The sequence below is a fragment of the Petaurus breviceps genome, unplaced genomic scaffold (assembly GCF_028583685.1).
Source record: "Petaurus breviceps papuanus isolate PSGF00001 unplaced genomic scaffold, PetGlider_PUasm1.0 138, whole genome shotgun sequence".
NCBI classification, from domain to species: domain Eukaryota; kingdom Metazoa; phylum Chordata; class Mammalia; order Diprotodontia; family Petauridae; genus Petaurus; species Petaurus breviceps.
The window spans coordinates 27,552,592-27,560,021 of record NW_027185694.1 but is presented as its reverse complement, the minus strand read 5'-3'; the positions used below and the strand labels follow the sequence as shown (position 1 = coordinate 27,560,021).

General features: G+C 42.1%; 1 pseudogene; it reads right to left on the bottom strand.

Moving 5' to 3' along the window:
* Positions 1 to 6,454: 6,454 nt before the first annotated feature.
* On the bottom strand, positions 6,455 to 7,003 carry LOC138143805 (large ribosomal subunit protein uL11 pseudogene; annotated as a pseudogene).
* Between the last annotated feature and the right edge of the window lie 427 nt (positions 7,004 to 7,430).

Here is a 7,430-nt window from a genome sequence, read left to right as displayed (position 1 = left end):
ATAAAATGACTCACTATTCTTCCTGAGACCAGAACATAAGTCTCCTGAGTCCTGATGTTTTCACTCTCTTAGAGAAAAGTCTGAAGAGGTCCTATGGTTTTCATTTCCTTGGGAAATTGATCCCAGTACAGGTCATAAAGAGTTTGCTGGGTAGCTCTGGACCTGTTCCTCTAAACTGTCATCATGATGCTGGTCCTGGTGCTGGTTGGACCCAATCAACCTATTAAGGGGTTGTGGTATTCCAGTCAAGGAGGAGATGAGTGAGGGCAGAAAGATTATAGGTTGTCGATACCATCCACCCCGTCCACAGCTGTCATCTTCAATACCATCAAGGCGGGTGCTAAGGCTGAGCTACAAGCTTCATGTCAGGAGGCATGGATGAGGGGCGGTCCCTGCACTCAGGAGATACATACCTGGAACAGCAACAGGACAGTCCTTGCAAAGTAATCTGTGCATAAATACATGTCAGTATAGTTCCAAAGACTAAAGATCCTGTCCCAAAGATAGGATTATGGATCTAGAGTTAGAAGGAATCTTAGAGGTCGTTAGTCGTCTAACCCCTTCTTTTTTACAGATGAAGAAACTGAGGCCAACAGAACTGAAGTGATTTGCCTAAGGTACTCAGATTCTGGCCAAGAGCCAGAATTCTTACTAAGATCCGTGACTTGAGATCAGTATTCTTTGTATAGCAGGGGAGCTAGACACCCCTGAGGTGAAGAGTCAACAGTTGGGATTCCTTCATCTGCTAAAGCTTCCTGGCAGGGGTGAATTCTGAGTCTGGCTTTTGAAGGAAGTGACAGACTTAGATGAACAGAAGATGACTTCTTGCAAAGGCATGGTGGATATGCAAAGGGGTCAAGTAGGTGTGGCACTGGTGTAGGGGCAGGAAGCAGGTCATTCAATCCAACAAATCTATAGGAAATAGCTGCTATACACAGAACTCTGGGCTAGGCTGCGTGCTAGGCTGCACCATTTCCCTTCAAACACTCTCTAATCCAATTACACTGACTTTCTTACTATACGCCACAATACTATAATATACTACACTATACAATTACTATATACCTTTCTTAGACACCACAATAAATGTCTCACCTTTGTGCCTTTTCCCTGGCTGCCCTGCTGGCTAGAACACAATCCCTCCTCATTCCCCCAGTTTAAATACTACCCTTTACATGAACTCTTCTTGAACCTCCCCACATTCTACTACCTCCTTTTCCTCCCAATTACCACGTATTTATTTTCTATATATTTACATGTGCACATGTTGTCTCCCCTAATAGAAAGTGAACTCCCTGAAGGCAAAGATTCTTTTTGCTTTTGTCCTTGTACCCCTAGGACCTGGCAAAGAGTAGGCCCTTGATAAATTTTGATTGATAGATGGAGAAATAAAAGGTTAAAACAAGACAGATTTCTTGCCTTCATGAAGCTGACAGTCTAGAAGGTGATACAGGCAGTAGTACCAATAACTATCATAGAAAATAGTATATCACTTTGTGCATTAAAGATATAAATAATGTGTAACGTGAGGGGAAAGGGAAGGAGAAGGCAGAATATAGGAGACAGAGCAAGGACTGAGAAGATTTTGAGCAAAGATAAGGAGGAAGGGAATTGGATTGCACAGAATGTTTGCTGAATAATGAGTAGTCCAGTTTGGCTGGCGTTTATAATTCATAAAATTGGGGCTGAAAGGTATCCTAGTCTGGTCTAACCTCCTTGGTTTGCTGTGGATAAAGGTGGAGGGGAAAGATGGCAGTAGTCATAGGCTGTGAAGAGTTTTGGGTGCCAGGTTATTGAGTCTCAACTTTACTCAACAGGCAATAGGTAATCATTGAAGGGTTTCTGAATGGAGAGGTGACCTAGAGATGTCTAAGGATGAGAACTATATCAGTAATACAAAGGATGGTTTGGAAAGGTGAGGACTGGATGTCATAAAATTTGTTAGGAGGCTAAGATGGTCTAGATGGGTGGGAATAAGGGCTGATATTGGGGTGGTGGCAATTAGACTAGGGAGAGGACAGATTCAAGAGATGTTAGAAAGATGGCATGTGTAGGGTATGGTAGAATATAACAGATGAGAGAAAGAGAAGAGTAAAAATATGTGATCAAAGAAGACTGGATATGGAGTGAGGTCACTTATAGACAGTGAATTTAGAAGAAGAAGTTTTTGGGGGAATTAAGCTTGCTAAAGTGATGAATAAGGATATGTTTAGAAGCGTGAAGGAATGAATGAAATAAAAATTTATTAAGCACTTACTGTAAACTAAATGCTATGCTTATAAGCCCTGAGATACAGAAAGGAAAAAGGGATGGTTTCTCTTCTCAAGGAGTTCACATTCTAATAGGGGGGCACAATAAATATAGGAGAGGACTTGGCCATAGGTCATATGGAAAGACCTCAGTGGTTCTTTTTTCCCCGTCTTTAGTAGCTGTGGCTGCTAAGGAAGTGTTGCTGATGCTGGCAGAGGAAGATGCCCAATCTACAATGGTTATTTTCATTTTTATTATTATAATCATTTGAGCACACAGCTTTCTGGGTTCTACTTTCTTTGCTCTGCATCGGTCCAAGTAAATTTTTCCATTTTTCTCCAAATTCCTTTTGCCCTGTGTCTTATGGAACAATAATATTCCATTGACATTAATATGCCACAAACTGTCGTCAGTGGGACTGATCGGCATTCATATTGCTTTCAGTATTTTGCTACCACGAAAGTGCTGCTGTGAATATTTTGAGCTATATTATATAGGACATTTATATATTTAACAGCATTGTTTCAATTCAGTCCTCTCCCTATCTTACTCCCCCAGCTCATTACCCCTTTATCAACTAATATTAGATTACCAAGTCGCATGAAAGCAGTGTTGTATAGTAGGTTTGAAGTCACAGAACCGGGGTTCTTGTCTCAGCTGTTTTACTTACTAGCTATGTGACCTTGGGTCAGGTACTTGACCCAAAGTGACTGGATTTCAATCTGTAACTGAGATGCTGTACAGATGTACCAATGGATGTAAAAGTGAGAGGTTGGACTAGAATTCTAAACTTTCTATGATCTCATGAATGAATAAAAATACTGTACATTTTTCTTATAAAGAAAGAAAAAAATAGATGATCAAGGCAATTCTCTTGATACTATAAGTAACAAAATAGCCAAAGAGCATCACTGGAGGGAGCCCCCATACCAGGAATTCCCTAGTATCCACTAAAAGAAGACATCAAAAAAATACTTTCCAGTGGAAGGAGTAGGATGGGGTGCTGTCCAGACTGAGATTTACAATAGCACAGTATAGATTGGGGAAATATGAGAGAAAGAGGGGCAACACAGTTTGTTTGAGAAGAACACATAGCAAAGATGAATGGGGCCTTGTGTAGCAGCTGTCATCATCGGTAAAAAGAAACAGATTACCAATGCTACCAACTGTAGCATTTTTTTAAAACTCTCATAAAGAAATGTCTCCCCATTCAATTCTCAGGATATCCTGAAATTGAGATCTGGAGAAGGGCAGTGACTTGTATTGTTGTAGTGCTATATCTCCAGTTAGAGGCAGAGCTGAAACTTTTCTGAACCCCACCCTAGGACCCTTTCCATACAATGTGCTGGTACCAGATTGGTGTGCTGACACTCTACTCATACTGCCCCCCAACATGTGTGTTTTAATACTGGAACCCAAACTAATGGCCATATAATGGGTGAATTGTGACATGGAGGTCACTGGCGGTGGAGGTCTACACCAGGTAGGGAAAGGAATTTTCCCCTATGCATAGGATATCCTATCAAGGCTCTGATCAGTAATTTCCTCTCCAAGCTAGGAAGGTATCTCTTCCTTTTTTCAGAAATCCATGAAGGACAAAGCTTTTGTAGAGAGCACAGGGGTGGTGGGAACCTGTGGACAAGGCCAAGATGGAAGGGGAGGAACAGGTTTCTCTCATGTTGGAATAGGTCTATTCCATGCTACTTGAGAACAGTAATGCCTTTCAACTATTTTTACCACTTATGCTACTATTATCTCATTACCTAGGAAGAAGCTTGGCGGTCCAAAGAGAAGTTTATTTTCCAAAGAAACATAGATGATTGAGGCAGGGCAAGGACTAGAATTCAGGGCATATCAGAGGTTACTAGTCCAACCTCCTAATTTTACAGAGAAGGAAACTGAGGTCCAAAAAAATTAAGTGACTTACCTAGGGTCACAGCAGCTGTAAGCAATAGAACCAGAATTTGAACCTAGGTCTTTTGATTCTAATGCCTATGTTCTTTCAACATTTGAAAGAACTAGGCCTAGAACCCAGGTCTCCTGACTCACAGTCTAGTCCTTATCAGTCTCTCAATCTAAGGAAAGACTTCTTAGATATTTCTGCCTTGTGTTCCCCTAAACCTGTCACTGCTTCCCTTTCAAACTTAATTTAACATTTAACAATGGCTAGCATTTATATAGTACTTTAAGGTTTCCAAAACATTTTACAAAAATCACCCCATTTTTATCCTCACAACTACCCTGGGAAATAGATACTTTTATTATTCCCCTTTTACAGATGAGGAAACTAAGGTAGGCACAGGTTAAGTGATTTGCCCAGGTTCACACAGCTGGTAAATCTCTGAGGTGGAATTTGAACTCAGGTCTTCCTGAATCCAGGTCCAGAACCCTATCCCCATTTTGCTGCCTACCCTTAATGGAGGGGTAGAGAAAGGAATGAATGGGAGGGATAAAGGGGTAGATGAGGGACACAAGGTTAAGGCAAACATGAAGATGAGTGGTGCAGAAAAAGATATAAAATATGTGTCTGCTATCCCAAATAGTCACACCATGAGGATAGAGCCTCTCAATTCCATATCCTAACCTCCAGAGCAAAATTAGCCTGTCCTCTGACTTACTTGAGACAAAGAGTTCAAAGTTCAAAAAGGAGAGATTCAGTACCCACCCTAACCATACATACTAACTTCAATCTATCCAGTCCTCGAAGTTTTATAAAAGCTTTCCTCCCAACAGTTCTTTGAAGGAGACTGCATAGATTATCATCCCCATTTCAAAATCACACAGAAATGGCTTACCCAAGATCACAAAGCTGGGAAATGTCATGGATCTTCCAATTCTCAAGGGCACCTGGCTTCAATGGGTTCTCCAAGAGGACCAGCACCTCAGGCAGGAAGCTAGGGGGAGGTTCCTCTCCTGAATTCCTGCCATACCTTGGCTTTTTGGAATCATCTTCCTTCAAAACTCAGCTCAAGGACCATCCCCTCCCCCCAGCTCCTAATGCCTCCAAATTACTTTGTTCACATTTTACGTTTACTAATAATCAGAGGTCTCAGCCAAGCTCACTTTACCTCCAAGCTCAACTCACTCAGTGAACTTCCTCTCCTTTGCAGCAGCTTGCCCCTAGAAGGCCACTCTCTCCTCTTGTTCCCACCTGTTTTTCAGTTCTGTTTTATACACTGTCTTCCTCTATTAGAATGAAAGCTCCTTGAGGTCAGGGATCATCTTGTTTGCTTGTATTTGTATCTCCAACATTTAACACAGTGCCTGGCACAGGGGTGGGGAACCTGTAGCCTCAAGGCCATATGATGAATCCAAATGGATTCAGTCAAAGGGCTGCACTTGAGGACCTAGAGGGCCATGTGTGGCCTGGCACATAGATCTATTATCTATGCACCTATTGATTTCCCTGATGGGATGTAAGCTCCCTGTGGGCAAAGGTTGCTTCATTTTTTATCTTTGTATCCCAAGGTGCCTAGCACATGTGCCTAGTCCATGAATAAATGATTGCTGATTGACTCTGAAACCTATGGGGTGCTTGTCAAGAAATCAGTCTTAACTGAGTGGCTACTAAAGTGTATCTAGTTTGCTTTTGGGAAAACAGGAGGAGGAGGAGGAGGAAGAAAAGAAAAGAAGTGGAGGAAAAGTCAGGTCCCTGCCCTAACAGAGCTCAGTCTCATTAGGAAGCTGAAGGTCACTCACTTTTCTGAATCTTTTCCATCCTTCAAGTCTCTACTTTAGGCCTTCCCCCTTCCAAAAACTACATTGATCACTCTGACCAACAGTGATTGCTCCCTCTTCTATGGTTCAGCAGCCCTGAGAGTCTAGTTCAATTTAATGAACACTGACCAGGCAGCATCTAAGAGATGGTGGTTCCCACAGAGTAGCAGAGATAGAGAAGTGAATAAGATATAGTCCCTGTTTTCATAACCATCACCGTCTAGCAGAGGGGTGTAAAGCACACCAATATACCATAGCACAAAACAAGGTTTCAATTCCTTGAGGACAGTGTCTTTGTGGCATCTATCCTCGTCTCCATAGGGTCTAACATAGTTCCTTGCACATGATAAATGCCCCTAATAAATGTTTGTTGAAATGAGTTGTAAATGAGATGAGAGCCCAAGGGAGTCTGAAGTGTAATGTTGGCCCTCCAGGAAAGATAGATATTACTATACTTCTTGGCATCATCTTTTTTTGTTGTTGTTGCTGTTGTCAAATATTAAATTTATTGCAACAGTCTCCTTTGTAGCTTTTAACTTGCTGGGCATTCAACAGCACCACTATTGATGTCATCAATGACATCATGAGGATGTCGGCCATCAATGTTGCAGCCCACAGACTGGGCTGTCCCAAGTATCTCTTTAATGGTTCCAGAGAGATCTCTTGTCAAGGACCAGTGCCTCATCTGTCGAGCAACGCCGACAATCTCATCAAGACCGATGTTTCCATTGTGTTTAATATTTTTCTGCTTCTTTCTGTCCTGAGGAGGTTCCTTTAGGGCTTTAATGATCAAGGCTGAGGCAGAAGGTACAACCTCAATCTGAGCCTGTCTGTTCTGAATGGTAAGCTTCACTGTGATCCTTAGTCCTTTCCAGTGACCAGTTGCTTTGGCAATGTCATCACCAACCTTTTTGGGAGACAAACCCAAGGGACCAATTTTGGGGGCCAGAGCTGATGTGGCACCAAATTCACCACCAGTGCACCTTAATTTAATTTCATTTGGGTCAAACTTGGGCGGCATGGCGGCGACGAAGGTGGAGACTTGGCCTGGACGCTCCAGGGTGGCTGCCGGTGTCGGATGAACCTGGATTCGGGATGACCGAAAGAAGCTGTACCTTTATCACCACGAGCTGGAAGCCAAAAAAAAGGCATCATCTTATTATTTTATAAAAGCAGCTTTCATGGTGGGGACACATTGGACCTTGGAACTAAGAAACATCTGACCTCTGACTTATCATATTGGCTGCTACTATGGAGAAGTTAATCTTTCTAGGACAGAGTAAAATGTAATTGGAAAATGAGCAAAATAAAAAAAACAATAGGACATAGATAATGTTAATATGTAGTTTTCTAAGTCAGTATGTGGCCTGTAGGGATCCTTCTGTATGGTTTGGTGGCCTCATTTCTATTTGAGTTTGACATCGCTGCTCTAGGCAATTCTAAGACTATATGGTGGCAACCTG